Here is a 22,459-nt window from a genome sequence, read left to right as displayed (position 1 = left end):
TTGCCTGTCACCTTTAACAACCATCAGAAAGATGGTACTACATCTTTCTATGATGGGTTTGAGTTTGCACCTGACAAAGCACAGGTGCTGAAAAATACTCACTTTCAATTTACAAGCACTATATATTGACTGCAACCTTGAATCGTTTTGTTCCAAAAATTTGGATCATATTACAGTACACATTCCATATTCTCTTTCTGAAATATTCCGGAGATTTTTTTTCACTACTAGCCATTGATATGAAGAAGTTGATTAAATTAAATGAAGGCTTGTTGGGCGAAGCAAAATTCTTTTGTTGTTCTCACCACAAATTATTGTTCTTTTCCTTATTTTCATTTCAGTTCTTTTCCTTGTAATTCTGTAATCAGAACTGTGCAATATTTAAAATCCTTTAGTCAAAATGTATAATGTCTAAGTGTATTGGCTACTATTTATTAGGTGCTTATTATACATCAGGCATCTTTCTTACTGCTACATAAGGGTACTTCAAAAAATTTTATGGAAAATGGGATGAATGGGTAAGTTTACTTTGGTACAAGGATGTTGAAATTCATGCATATTTTTTTCATAGCACACAAATTCTGTGAACTTCTTATAGACCCTCCATATATGCAATGACTTTATCCTCACCATTACTCTCATGAAGAAAACATTAATTATTCTCAGTTAACGTATTCAAAAATAGTAACTGAGGGGCCAGTGTTATGGTGTAGCAGGGAAAGCCATCACTTGTGATGCTGGAATCCCATTTGGGCACTGGTTCATTAGCCAGCTGCCCTACTTCTCAGATAATGGCCTGGGAAAAGCAGCAGACGAGGGCCCAAGTGTTTGGCACCTGTCACTTAATTTGGAGATGAAGCTTCTGGCTCTTGGCTTCAGCCTGAGTCAGCACTAACTGCCGTGGCCATCTGGGGAGTGAACCAGTGGATGGACAGTCTCTCTCTCTCTCTCCGTGTGTGTGTGTGTCTCTTCCTCTCTCTATAACTCTGACTTTCAAAAAAAATGTATCTTTTTTTAAGAAAAGACAAATAGTTCAGAATTAAAAAGCTTCTTTAGAGTCCCCAAACTTCTTTAGACAGGAAGCAGTTTGGGAAAGGGACTCAGCTCTTACAAAAAAAAAAAAAAAAAAAAAAAGGAACAATCAAAAGAAAATTTCCCAAAAGCTTTACAAAAAAATAAAAAAGAAAATTTCCCATCTGCTAATATTGATGTCCTAATTTCCATTCCCACTTCACGTTTCCAGGATTCAAGCAGTGGAAAGAGATCTATTGGGGATCGATGCTTGGTATAATGGTTAAGATGCTGTGAGGAGTTAAATGTGTTAATAGGCAGTTAGGCAATATCAAAATTATTATCTGTTTGTGACAAATAGATAAGAATGATAAAAGTGTTAACTGTAACAGAAGCTGGGTTTGGGGTACGTGGGAACTCTTCATTCCACTTCACAATTTTTGTTTGTAAATTTAGAACTATTCTGGGGGACACACTGTGGCATAGTAGGTTAATCCTCCTCCTGCAGTGTCAGCATCCCATATAGACACTGGTTCGAGTCCTGGCTACTCCACTTCGGATCCAGCTCTCTGCTGTGGCCTGGGAAAGCAGAGAAGATGGCCCAACTCTTTGGGCACCTGCACCCATGTGGGAGATCCGGAAGAAGCTCCTGGCTCCTGGCTCCTGGGTTCAGTTCAGCTCAGCTCTGGCTGTTGCGATCATTTTGGGAGTGAACCAGCAGATAGAAGACCTCTCTCTCTCTTTTTCTCTCTCTCTCTTGGCTCTACCTCGCTCTGTAACTATCTTTCAAAAAATAAAATAAAATATTCTGAAGTAAAAAGCTTTAAAAATTAATAAAATAGTGAATATTACCAAAAATGTGCATTATCTATAAACTTTTTGAAGACCCTTCGTATGCATAGATTTATAAATTTTGCTCCAAAGTAAATTTATCTGTTAATTCCTTTTCCAAAGTTTTTGCCTATCTTATATATAGGATACTCATGTTTTGGTAAACGAATACTTACTTTTAATCTTACCTGTAGGAAAATCTTACAAAAAATAGTTTTAGTTTGTTAAGTTGTCCCTTACTTAAGATGTTAACTCATGGCCAGCACCATGGCTCAATAGGCTAATCTTCCACCTGCGGCGACGGCACACCGGGTTCTAGTCCCAACCGGGGAGCCAGATTCTGTCCAGGTTGCCCCTCTTCCAGGCCAGCTCTCTGCTGTGGCCCGGGAGTGCAGTGGAGGATGGCCCAGGTGCTTGGGCCCTGCATCCGCATGGGAGACCAGGAGAAGCACCTGGCTCCTGGCTTTGGATCAGTGCAGTGCACCAGCCACAGTACACCTGCTGCAGTGGCCACTGGAGGGTGAACCAACGGTAAAGGAAGACCTTTCTCTCTCTCTCTCTCTCACTGTCCACTCTGACTGTAAAAAAATTTAAAAAAGATGTTAACTCATATGGAAAAATGCCAAGTTTTCAAAAATAAGTTGTAAAAACTGTCCTTCTATGAAGTGAATACATGAGGTTGAGGCTGGGATGCAGCAAAAGGGGGCAGGCTTTATGAGAGGCCCCTGGGTTTTCCTTCTAGCATCCAGGACATAGGAAATCACTTCAAGCATGCTTTAAAATGTCAGGATAAGAGCAACCTGGAGGGAGGAAGAGCCCACACATCCCACCAATGGTTGACTGGTGCCTCTCATCTAGACACAATCCTCATTGCAATGGACAATCTGTCCACAACAGGCCACAGAGCAGATTTTGTTGCTTGTTGTCATTTTTTAAGCACAGTGAAAGAAAACTGGCCTGAAGCAGAAGAAAGAATGGAGTTATATCCCCAAGTCTTCTGCTAGCAAGTGCTATGATTTCAAGTAAGACACTGAATATTGCTGGGTCTTGGATACTCCACAGCAAACACAGAAGGATAAAAGTTAAATGCAATTAATAAGATAATGCATAAAAGTTATTAAAATTCTGAGGTATTATAATGAGGTCTTCAAGTATTTTACTGCTGTAGGAAACAATGAATAATATAAAACCAACTGAGAGAATCTTGAATTTTCCTAACAGAAAATTGCAGCAATATAAGTCAACATCAATATGCAATAATTTATGGTCATTTTCTTATAAATATCACCACTACTTATATGGCAGACATATTTTTGCTTGGACAAACACAAATTCAGGGCTACTGGGTGCCTCTCTGGTCAGAGAATGAGTCAAAATACATTTATATTTCAGCAATTAAAAAAATCACTGAAAATCCATTTTCTGTGCTGTTTGTGAATCTGCATTTTTTATTTTAAGTACTTCCCTAGTCCTTTCTTCAGTTGCCTATCTACTGCAGTTCCAGTGGGCATTCTCAAAGCTTGATGCAATGTTTTCCATTTGAAAACTGTCACTGACATAACACAGCATTGGTGCCATCTGCCTTAGGTGGCAAATTTGAACTAAACAGCTTTATTGAAGTCTCACCTAGCCCTGAACATAATATTTATTTTTTAAATCCAGGTGCACTGAAAAATGCCTATTTCTACAAGTTTATCAAATTATACAAATATGTTGAATTTATATTAAAACATGTCAGACAAAAACATAAATGCAATAAAAACTCATGCACTTATCTTGATATTTACTAAGATTAACAAAATGTATTGTCAGCCTAACAATTTTCTTGTTCTTTGCACACTGCTTTAGTGTGAATGAGAAACATGTGTGTATTGTTTCCAGGCATGCATGTGTCAACCGGCCAGGGGAGTCATCTTTTCTTATATGGAAGAAGTTGAAGGGTTGAGCGTTGTCCTTTCAATCTGATAACTACAGCAAAGGCTCTATACTGCCATCACCTGGAATAAACAGAATCAACAAAGGACAACTTATAGGAAGTATAGTATTTAAATTCCAAATTTGTGGGTTTGGTAATCATTTGTCAAGTGACCATAAGCAATGCATTGTCTTAGCCAATGGAATAGTGAAAGGTATCAAAAGAAAAAGAGAGAGACCATGAGAGAGAATATAGTCTTGGGTTATACGTATTTATGATCTCAAATACAAAATACACAAGCTACAATAAAGAAACTATAATTACATCTCATAATCCATGAACTGTAGAAGTTTCATTCCTCTTTCTCTGGAGTAGTTTAATAAAAATATTTTGCAATAATTCTGACTACAGAATGCAGATGGAAACAGCAAAAAGCAAGCAAACTATTCACATTATATCACAGAATTATTTTCAAATTTTGTTATTTGTATTGGTTTGACTTCATTTTTATTATATTTATTAGTTTGAGATAAAGGCAACATTTGACTGTTTATGCTGATTTTACAAAAGCATATAATACAAAAGACTCATATTTAAAAGGCACACAAAGTTATGATTTGTTGGGAAGAAACAGCACTGCTGCAGAAATAACAATTTGGAGCAAATTCTCAGTGTTGACCAATCATCATTTGTCCAGATAATATGCAGAATAGTCTCTTCCTTGATTTTGAACCTGAAAAGCCTTAATGTTTGGTAGATGATTAACACACAGTCGCAGACATCTGTAATGGAGTGATTGAGGGATGCCTACATAATTGGCAGATCACAACTTCTGGGTGTGTCTGTGAAATGCTCCCAGTGCTGAGAGGAAAGGAGTCACCTGCAAGGAGAGTAGGCATCTGGCTGAATGCAGCTGTGCCAGAGCAGGAAGCTGGGAGGAAGGACAACTCCTTTTCTGGCTCTTCCCTCTGGAACAGGCGTGTGTTTATGCTGTGACTGCCCTCTGGGGATCAGATAGCCCTGCTGGCCTTGGGACTGAGAACCGTGTCCTTGCAGCTGTCTGGGGGCTCTCAGGCTTCAGCCTGGGGTTGGGGCTGCATCACAATCACCCTCCCTGAGTTGGTGGGCTTCCAGCTTCTTGGACTGATTCCCACCACCAGATCCCCAGGCTGCAAGCTTACAGCTGACTACTGTGGAACTCTCCAGCCTTTCACAAACCAATCCAATAGGTCCACACATGAGGGGACTTCAAACTGCCCATGGGAAATTAAATGAAGAGATAGGAATTATGAATACAAAATTTCTCAATGTAACCTCCATCAAGTTCAAGACTTTTTTTTTTTTTAAATGGCGACACCCAAGAAGAAAGTCAACAAGCAAAAATACCTTGAGCATACGGTCAACTCTGCTTGAGACTGGTTCACTTTTGCTTTCTCACAGTCTCACAGGACCACTCCCATGTCTAGGTAACCATAGCTTTGGTTGTGCTTTGTTTGCAGGATTGTACTGGAAAAGCCAAGTTTCATCTCCTGCTACAGTTCTTTGAAGAAATTCTTCCAGATGTCTTGGTCCCACTTGAAAGTTTCCATGGAAATCTCTGTGCAGCTGATATGAGCCAACAGTTCTGACACCAGTCAAACAGAAAGTCTGCTCCACTTTACTTTTTCAGTCAGAACTTTATATGCTGAACCAGTTAAGAAATCTATGGCATTGGCCATTGTTTCTGTTGTTCCTCCTCCGTCCTCTTCAATGAAGTCATGGAAAATATTAATTTCTCCTCTCAGGTTGCTCTGTGGGCTGCATCCTCCATGTCATCCCATTCCTTTTTAAAATGAGTTTTCCATTTGTATGCCAACAGTTTATTCAGGACATTGTCGCCATCAGTTTTTCATAAAGCATCAGTAATTTCTCCATTCTTCCACCTATACTTCACCCCAGATTTTAAGTTTGTTCATGTTGCTCTGATAGGGGCTGTTTTCAAACTGATGTCTTACCCTTAGTCTCAAATTAGGTCCTATTCACATGCGTTATATAGAGTTAGTATGTGAGATTATTTTGATGCAATGATTTTTTTTCATAATATGTGTTTTCTTGAACTTTTTGACCACTCCTATACTCATGTGTGTGAGTATATATTCTTTTTTGCAATGATTATGTATGTTATTTTTAATTTTATTTAAGTTATACAAGTTTCATGCATTTTATATATACAGCCCTAGGAACATAGTGATACTTCCCTCCCCACCTTGCAACTCATGCTCCAACACTTCTTCCTCTTCCCTCTCCCATTCCCATTCTTAATTTTTGCAAAGATCTACTTTCAGTTTACTTAATGATTGTCAGGTTAACCCTATACTAAGGATTAAACAAATAGTGTGAAGGGTTCAACAAATAGTGTGAAGAAACAAGACCAAAACACTGTTTCTCAACAGAATACACAATGGCTGTAAACAATCACTGAATCTCAAAATGTCCACTTCATTTCAATACATTACATTTTAAGGAGATACTAGTTCCCTGGAGAATGCTGACTAATGCAATATCTACTATCCTTTTTAGTACATCATAAACTGCATAGTTTCTTAAATAACCTCAGAGACATAATATAGAAAACCATGGCAGTTGTCTTTTTCAGAATTTTATAATAACACTGAATTTTAAAATGTAGCCTCCTAACCTGAATCGAGTCCACAGCACAGAGCCATTGCAGGCATTTGGGGAGTGAAGAAGCAGATGGTTCTCTCTCTCTCTCTCTTCTCTCTCTCCCTCTCCCTCTCCTTTCTTCCCTATGTCCTCCCTCCCTCCCTCCCTCCCTCCCTCTTTTTTCTCTTTGTATGGCTCTGTATCTTTAAAACCTAAAGCCGCCGAGATGACTGTGATATTAGGCATATGGATCAAAATGCCTCATTATAGTTTATTTTTCCACATTTAATGTTACTCACTGAAGATCTATACCCCTCTTTCTGTTCTTAGAAGAATACTATAATGACAAATGACTTTAACTGGTTTTTAAAATACACAGAAAATAGTGGTTAAATTTTTAAAGTTTATATGATACAGAAAAACAAGTATCACATCATCTCACGCATATATGGAGTCCAGAAAATAACCTCTCACAGAGGTTAAAAGTGTAATGTTGGTTATGAGAGTTTCAGGAGGGGAGGGAGAAGGGATGGAGTAACGCTGATCTACAAACACTAAGTTAAGGCCAGATGGGATTTTGTCTGGGCCTCTATTATACAATAAGATGACTACTAATAATGCTAATGTGCATATATAACTTTGGAGACATTATATAATATATACATGCTTTGAAACATCACCTACAACTCCATAAATATGTATAATTTGTATACCTGATCAGATTTTTTAACAGTGTTTCTGGGTGGTACACGGGGTTCCAAGCCCAGCACTGTCCCAGCCACCACCAACATGGAGACCTCATACTCAGTCCCATATCTAGTGCTCGAGTGTCCCAGCCTGAAGCTGAAGGAGCCTCCCCAGGTACACATGCCTTTGGCCATGACGATGTACATGCTAGAGGTGGTGTCTACTTCCTCATTACCAGAGGAATAATTTATGATGTGATTGTTGAACCCCCAAGTATTGGCTCTATCACTGATGAGCACACTCAACAAAGGCCAATGACAGAGTTAGTAGATAATATATACTGGAAAGACTAGCACTCAGCTTCCGGGTTGTAATGAGAGGTTTAAGTTTCATAATCACAGATCAATCCAATGCACCAAGCATCCCAAAACTCAATAGATTCTTCTTCACTCATTGGATTTGTCTTCAAGCTATGGAGTTTTTTCATGGTTAGAGCACTCATGAGAATGAAACTGGCTGGTTATCTGATGGGAAAGAGAGCCTTTGAGAAGAAATCAATAGACACTGGATTTGCTCCAGTTTGAAAGATTGCACCAGGACTCTATAAATGATGTGGACAAGAATGATGAGTAGCAGTAAAAGAAGTATCAGGTGAAAGCACAAGAATACTAAAGCTTAGTCTAGAATTTCTCCTTGGTATCAGAGAAGCAAGTTCATCACAGTATTTTTCCACACTGGTCTATACTGATGCACCAATGATAGTAAGTGGAATTTACTTCTTAGTTTTTCATTTCTTAAAGAAAATATGCTCTACTCCAACAACTGTAATATTGAATGAGGGGATTATTCTTTAATAGCCCCCTTATCATTTTTTGAGATGACATTGCTGGTTTTCAGAAATTCATGTGAAATCAGGAAATAAGATCCCATAAACTGAGAATTCTAGAAAGCTGATCAACTTTCCTTACACTGCTTTGTCTTTAAACAGAACATGGAATAATATGTTATTTCAGATATGTATGCATGACTACTTCCTGAACAGAAAATAGAATGAAAGGATCAGAAATAAATAATTTTTCTAATTAAAAATTTTTTAGTTAAAAAATGAGAGAAAAGTTTGTGTGATATTTCAGAGGCAATATTTTCTAGTGGTGTAAAATCTGTAAGTACATTTTGTTACTAAAAATTACAATATGAGGCTTTCTGATTTTCAGAAAATTTGGAAATACATAATTTTAAACAAATGTTCATTTTGTAAGATAAATCTGAAAAAAATCCATGTCTTTAAATTTGTATTTCTATTTTTAAGGCCCAATATAAAAATTTTACTATAGTTTTAAGAAAACTAATTGGCCATATAATGAGTAACATACTGGAGTGCCATGAATACAGTATTTTTATTATGGTATTAAAAGTAAGAAGTAGGTATACGAAGAATAAAATTAAAGAAAATCACTGAACAGAAATAAGAGGATTTGCTATTCAGTTGGATGTAGGAATGAATCCAAAAGAGGAAGCTGAAATTGATGAAGTTAAGGTTTCTGCAATTTGGGGGTTAGCAGTTAATAGGAGTATTGATATTTTTAAGTAGATATAAAAGAAGCATAAAAATTATTGAGATACCACTAATAAATTACCCAGGTTAAAATAATCTGTGAGGCTTTAACAGTGAGGGTTGGAACTTATGATATTCAGCTAAAGGCATGGAGGAAGATGGTATCTGTAGACATGCCATGGTCCAAAACCTAGGAAGAGCCAGATTTTCCTAAGAGAACCAGGGGGAGAGAAAAGAGGGTGGATAGGAGGACTTACAAGAACTCCATGTACACAGTGAGCAGATGAGAGGGCCAGAAGGATCTTCACATGCGGGTGTTGAATCTGTGGCTTTTAAATAACTATGCAGGAGAAACCATATATGAAGAGGAGCTGGTAAGCTGAGTGGAGAAGATGAAAGGAGAACAAGACTAATCAGCAGGCACAGAATGTTAAGCTGCCACATGGCATACCTACATTCCCTACCAGAATGGCTGCCTACTCTATCTACTCTCATCCAGTTTCCTGCTGAGGTATCCTGGGAGGCAGCACAAGATCACTCAAATGCTTGGACTCTTGCCACACGTAGAGGAGACCCACATGGAGTTCTGGGGATCCTAGTTTGCTTGATCCAGCTCCTGCTATTGTGGACATTTGGGAAGTAAATCAGGCAATGGAAGATTCCTCTCTGCCTCTCTCTCTCTCTCTTTCTCTCTCTCTCTCTCTCTTTCTCTCTCTTTCTCTCTCTTTCACTTTTGGCTTGTTCTCCATTGCTCTAACTTTCAAGTAGATGAAAATAAATAAAGAAGCATTCAAAAAAAGTTAAGACAGACATATGGATCTAAGGACTAGGACTAGGAAAATATTTGCAACCTGGAATAAAGCAGTTTTGGAAGAATATTAGATTTACAAAGGAAGAGAAACTCAAAAATAACAATAGATGCAGAGAAAGCATTTGATAAAATATAACATCATTTCATGATTAAAACCATGAGCAAACTGGGTACAGAAGGAACATTCCTCAACACAATCAAGGCAATTTATGACAGACCCATGGCCAGTATCCTATTGAATGCGGAAAAGTTGGAAGCATTTCCACTAAGATCTGAAACCAGACAAGAATGTCCACTCTCACTATTGCTATTTAATATAGTCCTGGAAGCTTTAGCCAGAGCCATTAGGCAAGAAAAAGGAATCAAAGGGATACAAATTGGAAAGGAGGATATTGAACTGTCCCTATTTGCAGATGACATGATCCTATATATAGGGGATCAAAAAAAAAAAAAAAACTCCACTAAGAAACTGTTGGAACTCATAAAAGAATCTGGTAAAATGGTATGATATAAAATCAACACAGAAAAATCAACAGCCTTTGTATACACAATGTCATGGTTGAGAAAGAACTTTCTTTTTTTTTTGACAGGCAGAGTGGACAGTAAGAGAGAGACAGAGAGAAAGGTCTTCCTTTGCCATTGGTTCACCCTCCAATGGCCGCCGCAGCCGGCGTGCTGTGGCCAGCGCACCATGCTGATCCGATGGTAGGAGCCAGGTACTTATCCTGGTCTCCCATGGGTGCAGGGCCCAAGGACTTGGGCCATCCTCCACTGCACTCCCGGGCCATAGCAGAGAGCTGGCCTGGAAGAGGGGCAACCGGGACAGAATCTGGTGCCCCGACCAGGACTAGAACCCGGTGTGCAGGTACCGCAAGGCGGAGGATTAGCCTAGTGAGCCACAGTGCCAGCCAAGAAAGAACTTTCAAGACCAGTCTCATACTCAGTAGATCCAAAAAGAATTAAACACCTTGGAATAAATTTAACCAAGGATGTCAAAGATCTCTATGATGAAAATTGCAAAATTCTAAAGAAAGACATAGAAGAGAACATTAAAAATGGAAAAATCTTTCATGTTCATGTATCATAAGAATCAGCATCATCAAAATACCCATACTATCAAAGGAACTTACAGATTCAATGCGATCTCAATCGAAATTTTTCTCAGATATAGAATGAAATTCTTCTCAGATATAGAAAAAATGATGTTAAAATTCATATGGAAGCACAGGAGATCCCAAATAGTTAAAGCAATCTTATACAACAAAAGCAAAGATGGAAGCATCACAATACCTGATTTCAAGACATATTACAGGGAAGTTATAATAAAAAAAGCCTGATACTGGCACAAAAACAGAAGTGTAGACCAATAGAACAGAATAGAAACTCCAGAAATCAATTCATGCATCTACAACCAACTTATCTTTGGCAAAGAAGCTAAAAGCAATCACTGGCACAAGGACTGTTTCTTTAACAAATGGCACTGGGGAAATGGATCTCTACATGCAGAAGTATGAAAGTAGATGACTAACTTATACCTTACAAAAATATCCACTCAAAATGAATGAAAGACCTAAATCCACAACCTGATACCCTCAAATTACTAGAGAACATTGGGGAAACCCTGCAAGATGTTGGCCTAGGCAAAAACTTCCTGGAAAAGATCCAGGAGCAGAAGGACTCAAAGTCAAAATTGACAAATGGGATTACATAAAGCTGAGAAGCTTCTTTACTAAAAAAGAAACACTCAGCAAAGTGAAGGGGCCACCAAGAGCATGGGAGAAAATATTGGCAAACTACATAACTGATAAAGGCTTACCATCCAGCATCTATAAAGAGCTCAAGGAATTCAACAACAAAACTAACAACCTGATTAAGTAATGGGCAAAGGACTTGAACAGGCATTTTTCAAGAGAGGAAATTCAAATGTCCAAAGACACTTCAAAAATGCTCAGGCTCACTAGCCATCAGGGAAATGCAAATCAAAACCACAGTGAGGTTTCACTTCACTATGATTAGAATGCCTCACATACAGAAATCAACAAATGACAAATACTGACAAGGATATAGGGAAAAAAGTACCCTGGTCCACTGTTGGGGGAATGTAAACTGATGCAGCCACTGTGGAAGACAGTATGGAGATACCTCAAAAATCTAAATATACACCTACCATATGATCCAGCCACCCCACTCCTGAGAATTTACCCAAACCAAAAGAAATAAGCATATTAAAGAGTTATTTGTATCCCATGTTCACTGCAGCACAATTCACAATAGCAGATATGGAACCAACACAGATGCACATCAACTACTGACTAGATATAGAAATTATAGTATATATACACTATGGAGTACTACTCAGCTGTTAAAAAAACGAAATCCTGTCATTTGCAACAAGATGGATACAACTAGAAACCATTAAACTTAGTGAAATAAGCCAATCCCAGAAAGACAGAAATCATGTTTTTGCTGATCTGAGCTAACTAAAAGAGTGCCTGAAACATAACACATTAGAGTGAAATAGACATTTCTAGATTTGATGATCATTTACAGTTCTTGTCGCTTCCATTTAGAAACAGTTTTTTGTTTGGTTGGTTGGTTGTTTTCTTTTTTTCTTCAGAATATTTGCTGAACTCTTTTACTAAGTGTATGGTTACTAAGCTATATGATTGCTAAGTAAACAGAAAATAGATCTTTGTAAAAATTAAGAATGGGAATATGACAGGGAGGATGAGGAGGGGATGGATTATGGGTTGGAGGGGACAGAAGTGTCACTATGTTCCTAAGTCTGCATATATGAAATACATGAAATTTGTATAACTTAAGTAAAGTTTAAAAAAAGAAGTACACATTGGCCGGTGCTGTGGCTCAATGGGCTAATCCTCCACCTTGCGGTGCCAGCACACTGGGTTTTAGTCCCAGTCGGGGTGCCATATTCTATCCTGGTTGCCCCTCTTCCAGGCCAGCTCTCTGCTATGGTCCAGGAGTGCAGTGGAGGATGGCCCAAGTGCTTGGTCCCTGCACCCACACGGGAGACCGGGAAGAGCACCTGGCTCCTGGCTTCAGATCAGCGCGATGCGCCAGCCATAGCGCATCGGCCGTGGCGGCCATTGGAGGGTGAACCGACGGCAAAAGGAAAACCTTTCTCTCTGTCTCTCTCTCTCTCACTATCCACTCTGCCTGTCAAAAATAAAAAAAGAAGTACACATAAAACAAATGTCACCACCAAATTCATTGACAGAGCAAGTAGAATTATTATCCAATCAATAAAATGAAAGGTCTTAGTTCTTATCTATCAGTCCCAATCTTGAATGTAAATGGGTTAAATTCACCAACCAAAAGACTTCGTTTGGCTGAATGGATAAAAAACCAGGACCCCACTATATGCTGCCTACTAGAAGTTCACAAAAATGCACACAGACTGAAAGTGAAGAGTTGGAAAAAGATATACCAGGCAAACAGAAACCAAAAGCAAGCTGGTATAGCCATCCTGATATCAGATAAAACAGAGTTTAAATCAAAAATTGTAAAAAGAAATAAAGGACATTATATTTTGATAAAAGGTTCAATTCAGAAAGAAGACATGCAGTTATAAATATATATATATATATATGCATCTAACAGAAGACCACCTAGATATATACAACAAATACTATTAGACCTAAAGAGAGAGATAGAGTCCAATAAAATAATAGTGCATCAGTTCAATATCCCATTCTCATCAAGTGACAGGTGTTCCAGACAAGTAGTCATTAAAAACATATCAGTTAAAACATACTTTTGAGCAAATGGACCCAACAGACAATTACAGGACACTTCATCCAACAGCTACAGAATACACATTCTTCTCCTGAGCACATGGAACATTTTCTAGGATACACGACAAATTAGGCCACAAATCAAGTCTCAGCACATTTAAAAAGACTGAAATACCATGTAGATTCTCAAACTATAAAGGAATAAAACTAGAAATTAACAATAAGAAGAACAATAACACACTCATAAACACTTGGAAATTAAACAATATTCTACTGTGTGATCAATGGGTCACTGAAAAAATTAAAAAGGAAATAAAAACTTTCTTGAAATAAATGAATGAAAGTACAACATATCAAAACTTGTGGGATACAGAAAAAGCAATATTAAGAGGGATGTGTATAGCATTAAGTGCTTACATTTTAAAAAAAGAGATGCCTCAAAGTAAATACCCAATGATGCATCTTGAAAACTTAGAAAAACAAGAACAAACCAAACCCAGAATCAGGAGGAGGTGAGAAATAGTAAGTCTCAGAGCAGAAATAAATGAAATTGAAGCTAATAAAAAGAATACAAAAGATCAACAAAAGTTGTGTTCTTTTGATAAAATAAATTAACTGCTGGCCTCACAAAGAAAAAAAGAGAGAGAACTCAAATAAATGAATTTAGAGATGAAAAAGATGAAATTACAACCTAAACCACTGAAATACAAAGAATCATAAGAAATTACTATGAAGAACTATATGCTAATAAACCAGAAAACCTTGAAGAAATGGATAAATTCCTGGATTCATATAACCTGCCAAGATTAAATCAAGAAATATAGACAATCTAACCAGACCCATAATGAGCAATGAGATTGAAGCAGTAATCAAAAGTCTTCCATTAAAGAAAATCCAGGACCTGATGGCTTCACTACTGAAACCTAAAAAACATGCAAAGAGGAAGTAACTCCAATACTCTCCAAGCTATTCCAAAATATTGAACTGGATGGAACTCTACTAACCTCTTTTTACAAAGCCAGCATCACTTTGATACCAAAACCAATAAGACATGAGCAGAAAACACATATCTATATCCTTAATGAACATAGGTGCAAAGATTCTCAACAAAATACTAGCAAATGGAATCCAAAACAACTTCGAAAAGATCACACACCACTATCAAGTGGTATTTACCCCAGAAATGCAAGGGTGGTTCAACATTCACAAATCAATAAACATCGTACATCACATCAATGGAACGAAGAACAAAAACCACATGGTCATGGTCATCTCAATACATGCAGAGAAATCATTTGATAAGATTCAACACTCCTTGAAGAGAAAAGCCCTCCACAAATTAGTAAAGAAGGAACATGCCTCAAAATTATAAAGGCTGTATATCACTAACAAACAGCCAATATCACACTGAAAGCATTTCCCTCAGATTTGGAGCAAGTAAAATGAACTCTTCCCCCAGGACAGAAAATTAGGGTTTCTGCTGTGTCCTGGTTTGCTTTCCATATTGAAACTCAAAAAAATTGAGAAAGTAATCTGGTTAGATAGAGTGAGGGGTAGATTTTTGAAACTTTGCTTTTAGACCTGTAATTGAGCATTCAAATCATACAGGATTCTCTGATACCACGTATCTAGTAGGAGGAGTCTTCAAAAAGTTCATTGGAAATGCACATTATGAAAAAAATTGTGCATGGACTTTCAAGTTTTTGCACCAAAATAAATTTATTTTTAACTCCATTTCCAAAGCAATTTCAAGCCTGCTAGTATTTATCATCCATTTGACATTGTTATTTAAAAAAAAGAAAATAAGAATTTCTAATTTATTGACACATGAACCTTATTAGAAAATTCAGGGCTGTCAAAGAATATAATTTCTCTAATATCAGATTATTTTGGTTTAGAAATGCACATCAAAGCAGCAAAAGAGTGATCACAAAAAAGACTAGTATAGACTGCCAACAGTGACACCCATATCTTGAAAACTTCACAACAAAATCCTTCATTGATATTTTTACTAATTTTGGAAGAGTTAATGCATGTCTAAAATTAATTGTTTCTGCTATTACTATGCACCATAAACTTACTCAAGAAATCATAAATATCAAAAACAAATCTTAGGGATGAATCATTATTGTTTGATTATTGAAAACCAATTTCTAGGTTGATTATCTGATAATTTTAAAAGCATGAGAAAAGACAGTTTTGGTTATGAAGCAATCTGACAGACGCAAGGTCTAGCTTCCGACCCGCAAACAAATATTTAGCCCATCCACGATTTCCCTCCCACAGCAGCTTCCAGGGTGTAGTTTTAAATCAGCAGATAGAGAGCTGCATGAGAGAGAATGAGGAGGTCACTGGTTTCCAGGGGCAGACCTCATGGGAAATAAACACAGCCGAGAAGAGAATCCCACATGGGACAACAGGGATTTTAGGCTGGCTGGGGCATCTACTGAGTCATTTCTTTCAATTCAATTAAGGCTCTTAAAAATAAATTCTGCATTTGTGTTCAATAAAGCACACGTAAAAATTATATATTTAATCCTTTGAGAACTCTTGGCAGTAGAAAATATAAAACTTTCTTTTCTGGGTAAGATGGAGATGAAATTTTGTACCACCTATATTGCAAAACTATGAACAACTATCAGCAAGACACTGGTGGAAAGCATTTTTGAAATGTTTATTATCATCTGAGTGATTTGATATATACTTTTCAAGGTAATGATTCTTACCATGTAAATTACTGAAGGTTTCCATTGTAAATTCACATAAATTATCTTCTTTGAAACTTGCCAGATTTACGAATTAAAGGTAAATAAATTGTTATAGGATCTCAGATATTCTGAAGTATCTCATAAGCACAAAGATTTCTTAATCCTGGGCAATTAAGTTATCAGATGATATTTCCAGAGACTGGTTTCACATAACCAAAGGGAAGAAACCTACTCTAATCTTCTACCTTTATGCAATACACTAAATATGAACTAAAAAGTTTAGATCAAATATTCACTTTAGGGCTTGAATTACTTAATGTAATAAACTGAGTGGTAATCCAAAAATAAAATCTTCTTCCCATGTAAGTAGCTACAACACTGTAGGTTGCTTTCTGTGAAAAAAGAACCCTTCTGCGCCTTATGAGGAATATAGAAATTAGCAGGACCTTGTAAGCTGCCCAGTATGTTCAAGCAGAGGTGTCAGAAACTCAAGCTTACATTACAGAAGACAGAAACACTCTGGTTAGCAGCATTAACTCCAGAAACAAACTGGCTTCCAATGAGTGTTCCTTTAATTTAATTAATAGATTTTTAGAATGGGAAGCAATATGTGCAACACTTACTGGCTAATACTTAGACACCCAGTAAATATATATAATTTGATATAAAATTTGAGTCATTATCTCACCTGAAAAATCATATGTCTGCCACTTCTAGCCAATAGATTTCTTTTTTCTGATATTTTGCACAGAACCAAAGAGTTCAATTTCCTCTTATTTGCTTCTCATTTATCTTTCTTTTACACTCTTGATCCTTGAGAGATGAGGAAAGATAATGAAAGTGAGATGAGTGACCTAGTGTTTTAGCATAGTGTGCAGAATGGTATGAGAAGGCAACAGAAATGAAATGAGTTTAACCTTAAAGTGATGAAAATGGTCCTGGAATGTAGAGAGGACTCTGTCTTGCACCCTATCATCAAATCCTGGAAATGTTAGAAGTCTACAGTTTGTGGGGTCAGAGGGAAGCTCAGGAGATCTGAGTGAATAAATTGTTACTTATGAACAACATAAAGAGAGTTATTTGAGGAAGAGATTTTCCATTCTGTCTGCAAACTATATTTTAGAAGTACAGAGGCAGATTCTATCTTGTGTTATCAAGTCTTTTTTTTCTATTAACTCCATTATTTGATTGACATTTTGCTTGTTCACCAAAATAAGTACAGAAATTGTCAGCCAGAATGTTACATATAGAGATTCCATGGAAGCCATGCAAACATTATTATTATTACTATTTTATTATTATTGTTATTTAGCCTGGCTCCTATGGATAATCAATAAAGGTGTTTTATCTCATCTGGACAGGAATCATTTACCAGCATGAAAGATCAAAGACATCCATTGTGTTCCGGCAAGGGGCAGAGGAGCATCGAACACCTCATCCACACACTGGGAGCTAGTCATTTTTGGTTTCCACTTGCATAGTATACCTTTTTCCAGCCCCTCAGTTTCAGTTTGTGTGCATCTTTACCTGTTAAGTAACTTTCTTGTATACAGTTTAGTCTTGCATACAGTTGGCTCTCACTATTTTATTCATTAGGTCAACCTATAGCTTTTGACTGGGGAATTTAATCCATTCACATTCAAGATTGATAATAATAGATTTGAAATAAGTCTTGTCATTTTACTGGTAGCATACTGGTTATTTTATGTATTACATATTTCTTTTTGCCTCTTATCATCTTTGTGTTTCCATAGCTTTTCATCACAGTAAGCTTGGATCCTCTTTCTCTTTTGTGTGTCTGCTGTGTTAGTGAATTTTGTACTGTCATGTGGTTTCATGATAATTTTTTTCTAATGTAGGACTCCTTTCAGGATTTTGTCTAGGGCTGGTCTGGTGGTGATGAATTCTCTTGGTTTACTTGTCTGGGAAATACTTTATTTCCCCTTTCATTGCTAAAGGATAGCTTCCCCAGATATGGTGTACTAGTTTGGAAGTCGGTTTTTCAAGACCTTGAATATATCATCTCACACTCTTCTGGCCTGCAGGGTTCCTGCTGAGAAGTTGGCTGTGAGTCTAATGGGTTTTCCTTTATGTGTAGCTTGGTGTTTTACTCTATCATTAAGATTCTTTTCTTGTCCTTAATTTTAGACCACTTGATTGTAATATGCCTTGGAGAAGGTTTCTGTTTGAGTCTGGTTGAGATCCTTAGAGTTCTTGTATCTGGATGCCCACATCTCTTTCAAAACTTGGCAAATTTTCAACTATAGTTCTTTTTGATAAATTTTCAATGCCTTTTTCCTTCTATTTATCATCAGATTCAGAGGCTTCTGCACCACAAAGGAAATAATGTAATTAAACGACATTGGACAGAAAAGGAGAAAATATTTGCAAGCTACCTATCCAACAAGAATTAGTATCCAGAACATATCAAGAACTCAAAAAACTCAGTAGCAAGATAACAATTAATCCACTTAAGAAATGGGTGAAAGACTTGAGTAGACAACTCTGAAAAGAAGAAATTCAAATGACCAAAAAGTATATGAAAAAATGCTCAGTATCTACCATCAGAGAAATGCAAATCAAAACCACAAAGGGACATCACTTTGCCCATGTTAGGATGACTGGTATTTTAAAAAAGAGCGAGGAAGTAAGACATTCTGGAAGGATGTGGAGAGATGGGAACATACGCACTGTTGGTGGAAATGTAAGTTAGTAAAGCCACTATGAAAAACACCATGGAGATTTCTTAAAAACTAGAAATGGAATTTCCATAGGATCCAGCAATCCCACTACTGATATTTATCCAAAAATATGAAATCATTGTATCAAAGAAATATCTACCCTATCACATTTATTGCAGCACTATTCACAATAACCAGAAAAACCATAATCACATGAATGGGTAAAGAAGCTGTGGCATATATACACAATAGAATACTATCCAGCTATAGAAAAAAATGAAATCCTATCATCTGCAGCAAAATGGTTGGAACTCGTAGACGTTATGTTAAGTGAAATAAGCCAGACACAGAGGGACAAATACTGCAAATTCTCCCTCTTATTTGGAAACTTTAAAAAAAAACCTCAATCTGAACATGGAATAGTCATTTCTAGGAGTTGCGAGGGGTGGTGGGAATAAAGGGAGCTTGGATTTAAAAATAGGGAAAGATGGGAGTGGTTTATTTATTGTGACAAATATGTCATAGTAATATGAGATGTTAATGGGAAAGTTGGATGGGGGTAAATGAGAATTCTTTGTACTACCTCACAATTTTTGTTTTCTAAACTTAAACTACTCAGAAACAAAAAGTTATTAAAAAAATAAAAATATTTGAACAAATAAACTCTTTAAAACATAGGAATGGTTTCTCTTCTTTCTTAAATAAAGACCACAATCTTTAATATATCTAATAGGGCCCGGCCTCACCACCCCTCGCTCGCACGCACGCACGTTCCTCCTCCGTCCTCACGCCCCTTTTCCTACACTTTCCTCTTCTCCCCGACTGGAGGAGCTGCTCGCGCCGCGCGGTGCATTCTGGGGACCCAGGTCGAGCCCGTCGCCGCCTTCGCCGCCGCCGCCTGAGGGGAGAGAGGAGAGGCCGCAACCGGGAAGAAAACGCCAGAGTCGCCGCTGGAGGAAAGTCCACTCCCCTGCCGCCGCCGCCGCCGCCAGCGAGGCACGCCCACCCGCTCGCCCGTCCCCCTGCCCCGTTCACAATGCAGCCTGCTTCTGCAAAGTGGTATGATCGAAGGGATTATGTCTTCATTGAATTCTGTGTTGAAGACAGTAAAGATGTTAATGTAAATTTTGAAAAATCCAAACTTACATTCAGTTGTCTTGGAGGAAGTGATAATTTTAAGCATTTAAATGAAATTGACCTTTTTCATTGCATTGATCCAAATGATTCCAAGCACAAAAGAACGGACAGATCAATTTTATGTTGTTTACGAAAAGGAGAATCTGGCCAGTCATGGCCAAGGTTAACAAAAGAAAGCGCAAAGCTCAATTGGCTTAGTGTGGACTTCAATAATTGGAAAGACTGGGAAGATGATTCAGATGAAGACATGTCTAATTTTGATCGTTTCTCTGAGATGATGAACAACATGGGTGGTGATGAGGATGTAGATTTGCCAGAAGTAGATGGAGCAGATGATGATTCACAAGACAGCGATGATGAAAAAATGCCAGATCTGGAATAAGGAGTATTGTCATCACCTGGATTTTGAGAAAGTGATTTCTCTGCAAAATTTCATAATTGAGAGAATTCCTGAGTTGATAGCTCTAAAGGTGGATGCTGTATTTGCCTCCTTTAACCCATTTTTCAACCTATTTGTTTTTTTAAAAGGCTTCACTAAGGGTTGATATGTACCATTGTAAGGGGCAGTTTTAAGTCAGCTAAGGCAATAACCTTATGCATGAACATTTCCCAGACTTCGTGAAGCTGTTGAGGTCCTAGATAATTGATACAGCAGTTGTGATAAATAAAAACATTTCACTTAAGTCTCCTTTACTTCTTCATAACATAGATACTGACATGATAGGAAGTGCTCAGCTTAGGGAAAGATAAGTAAATTTTAGGGTTTAGAACATGGACTCAAACGTGGCTGAAACAAATTGGCTGACACCTTAAACTGATAACCGGCTATTCCTCTGGTGTATCCTTCAGGAGTGTTCCACTAAAGTTTATTTTTCAAAAAATTCACTTCACATTATTCTATGTAAGTGATCACTTGTCAGTATTCCAGATGTATCTTAGCTAAAACTAGTGAATGCCCTAACTTAGATGGTTTTTGAAGCCTATACATTTGGTATTGTTTGGCCCTTAAGCTTTTACATCTCTTAGCATGGAGGATGAAGAAAGCTGTACATTGTTGCTTGAGAGTCTGTACATTTAGACCAGATTTGTATTTGCACTGTCAGTATGGCAAATGAGTGAAGAAAATGTTAATACACTATTGGAAATTTTTTTTATTTCTTTTTTTTTCTGGTTCAGCTTATACCAGGGCTGAAAACCTCAATTTATGTTCATGACAGTGGGGATTTTTTTAAATGTCTACATTCTTTCTAATAAACTGTTGGAAGACTTAAAAAAAATATCTAATAGATCCAATGTAATCTCAGCCTACTTCTGTGGCTCTTCCTGTACATATTTCCACTAGTTCCATGATTTCTGACATTCAGGACATTATTTCACAAAATCTCTAATGTGTTTTCCTGCTCCAGAGTACTGGGGGTTTTATTCTCTGTAAACTGAAACACTTTGGCTTCTAAACCCTTCACCTAGTTAGAACTTCAGATGTCAACTCAAATTATTATTGTTCTACAGGAAAACTTCCTAATACCCAAGATAGAGCCAGTGTCCTGATATACATGTCCTATACATTTTTATTTCATTTTTGAACTACTAAATGATTCTCTTACAATTCTGTAATTAATGTCTACTATCACTGCAATGCTAGAACCCACTCAACAAAGCTTCCTATAGTCTTCTACAGAGTACTGATTTATTTACACTATAGTACGCCTGACTCCTAATAAGTTTTCAACAATAATTTGTTGAATTCATTAATAAAAGTCTGTATTTTAAATTCAGTATCTCTATGTGTTCAGATCACATGAGCTTGAGAAAGAAGGTTGATTCTGTGGGAACCCTACACAGTACAGTCAAAAGAATGAAAGCAGCAAGTAACTACCCATTTTAAAAAGCTCCAAAGAGCAGAGCAAGAAGGCAAGACTTGGTTAGAAACCAATTATGAAAATTACAGGTCCTTAGGAACTATAAAGCAAAAATAGACTTTCCTCTTTCTTCACATGTCTTTCTGAAGCATAGTTGCTGATATGCACTGAGGACTGCAGTATCAACACAGGGGTGGAAACAGCACATAAGGCTGTTACAAAGATTAAATCAGTAACATTTCAGAATTCCTGGCAGTCAGTGCACAGTAAGTATTAGCCACTTCACAAGAGGTGGTCTCACTAACCTCTCCATCAGCATTGCCCAGGTTTCAGGAGCACTGCTTTCTATGGCCCTCTGTTTGGCTGTATGTAAAGTAATCATTATTCAGCTAACTTGCAGATTTGAAAATTGTTTCCTGACTGTGTGATTTGTCCCCTCATTTAGGAATCTAGAAGTTGTGTTACTGATGCTGAACCCAAGACGGAGCCATCAGCATCAGTAATCAGTTTAAGTATCCTTGGAGAAATAACCGTGAGGATTGCCATGTCTGTTGTCATTTAAGATATTGTCATATTTATTCTGAAATTAAAAACAGAAGCCTTGGTTTCACATCCCAGACCCATCTCTGTGTGTGTGACCCTGGGCATTTAGTTAGTCCTTGGCACGCAGTAAGCTCTCAGTAACATGATCTTTACTTTTCTTACACTTCAATGTTCTGACATTGTGGCCTCTTAAAAAGGAGTAGAATCTGATGTTGACATAAAGCTACAAGGACCACACAGACTGCCCCCGAAATGTAAAAACAACTGCAGAATTGTAACTTACTTTGCTACAAGTGGCCTCCTTATTTTCCTGTCCTTTATGT

The 22,459-nt window shown here is 37.4% G+C and overlaps 1 long non-coding RNA gene and 2 pseudogenes across 2 annotated transcripts in view; all 3 read left to right on the top strand.

Moving 5' to 3' along the window:
• Positions 1 to 22,459, top strand: part of LOC149124837 (uncharacterized) — a 339,759-nt gene that overhangs the window by 222,699 nt on the left and 94,601 nt on the right. The gene's annotated exons all lie outside the window — the stretch shown is intronic.
• On the top strand, positions 7,190 to 9,184 carry LOC149124838 (oligosaccharyltransferase complex subunit OSTC pseudogene; annotated as a pseudogene).
• Positions 19,341 to 21,011, top strand: LOC127486597 (prostaglandin E synthase 3 pseudogene; annotated as a pseudogene). Its single transcript, XR_016211598.1, has one exon. The product of XR_016211598.1 is annotated as a prostaglandin E synthase 3 pseudogene (transcript).

The sequence above is a fragment of the Oryctolagus cuniculus genome, chromosome 8 (assembly GCF_051225735.1).
Source record: "Oryctolagus cuniculus isolate XC-2025 breed Fujian yellow rabbit chromosome 8, ASM5122573v1, whole genome shotgun sequence".
NCBI lineage: Eukaryota > Metazoa > Chordata > Mammalia > Lagomorpha > Leporidae > Oryctolagus > Oryctolagus cuniculus.
This window is presented reverse-complemented; position numbering and strand designations above follow the sequence as displayed.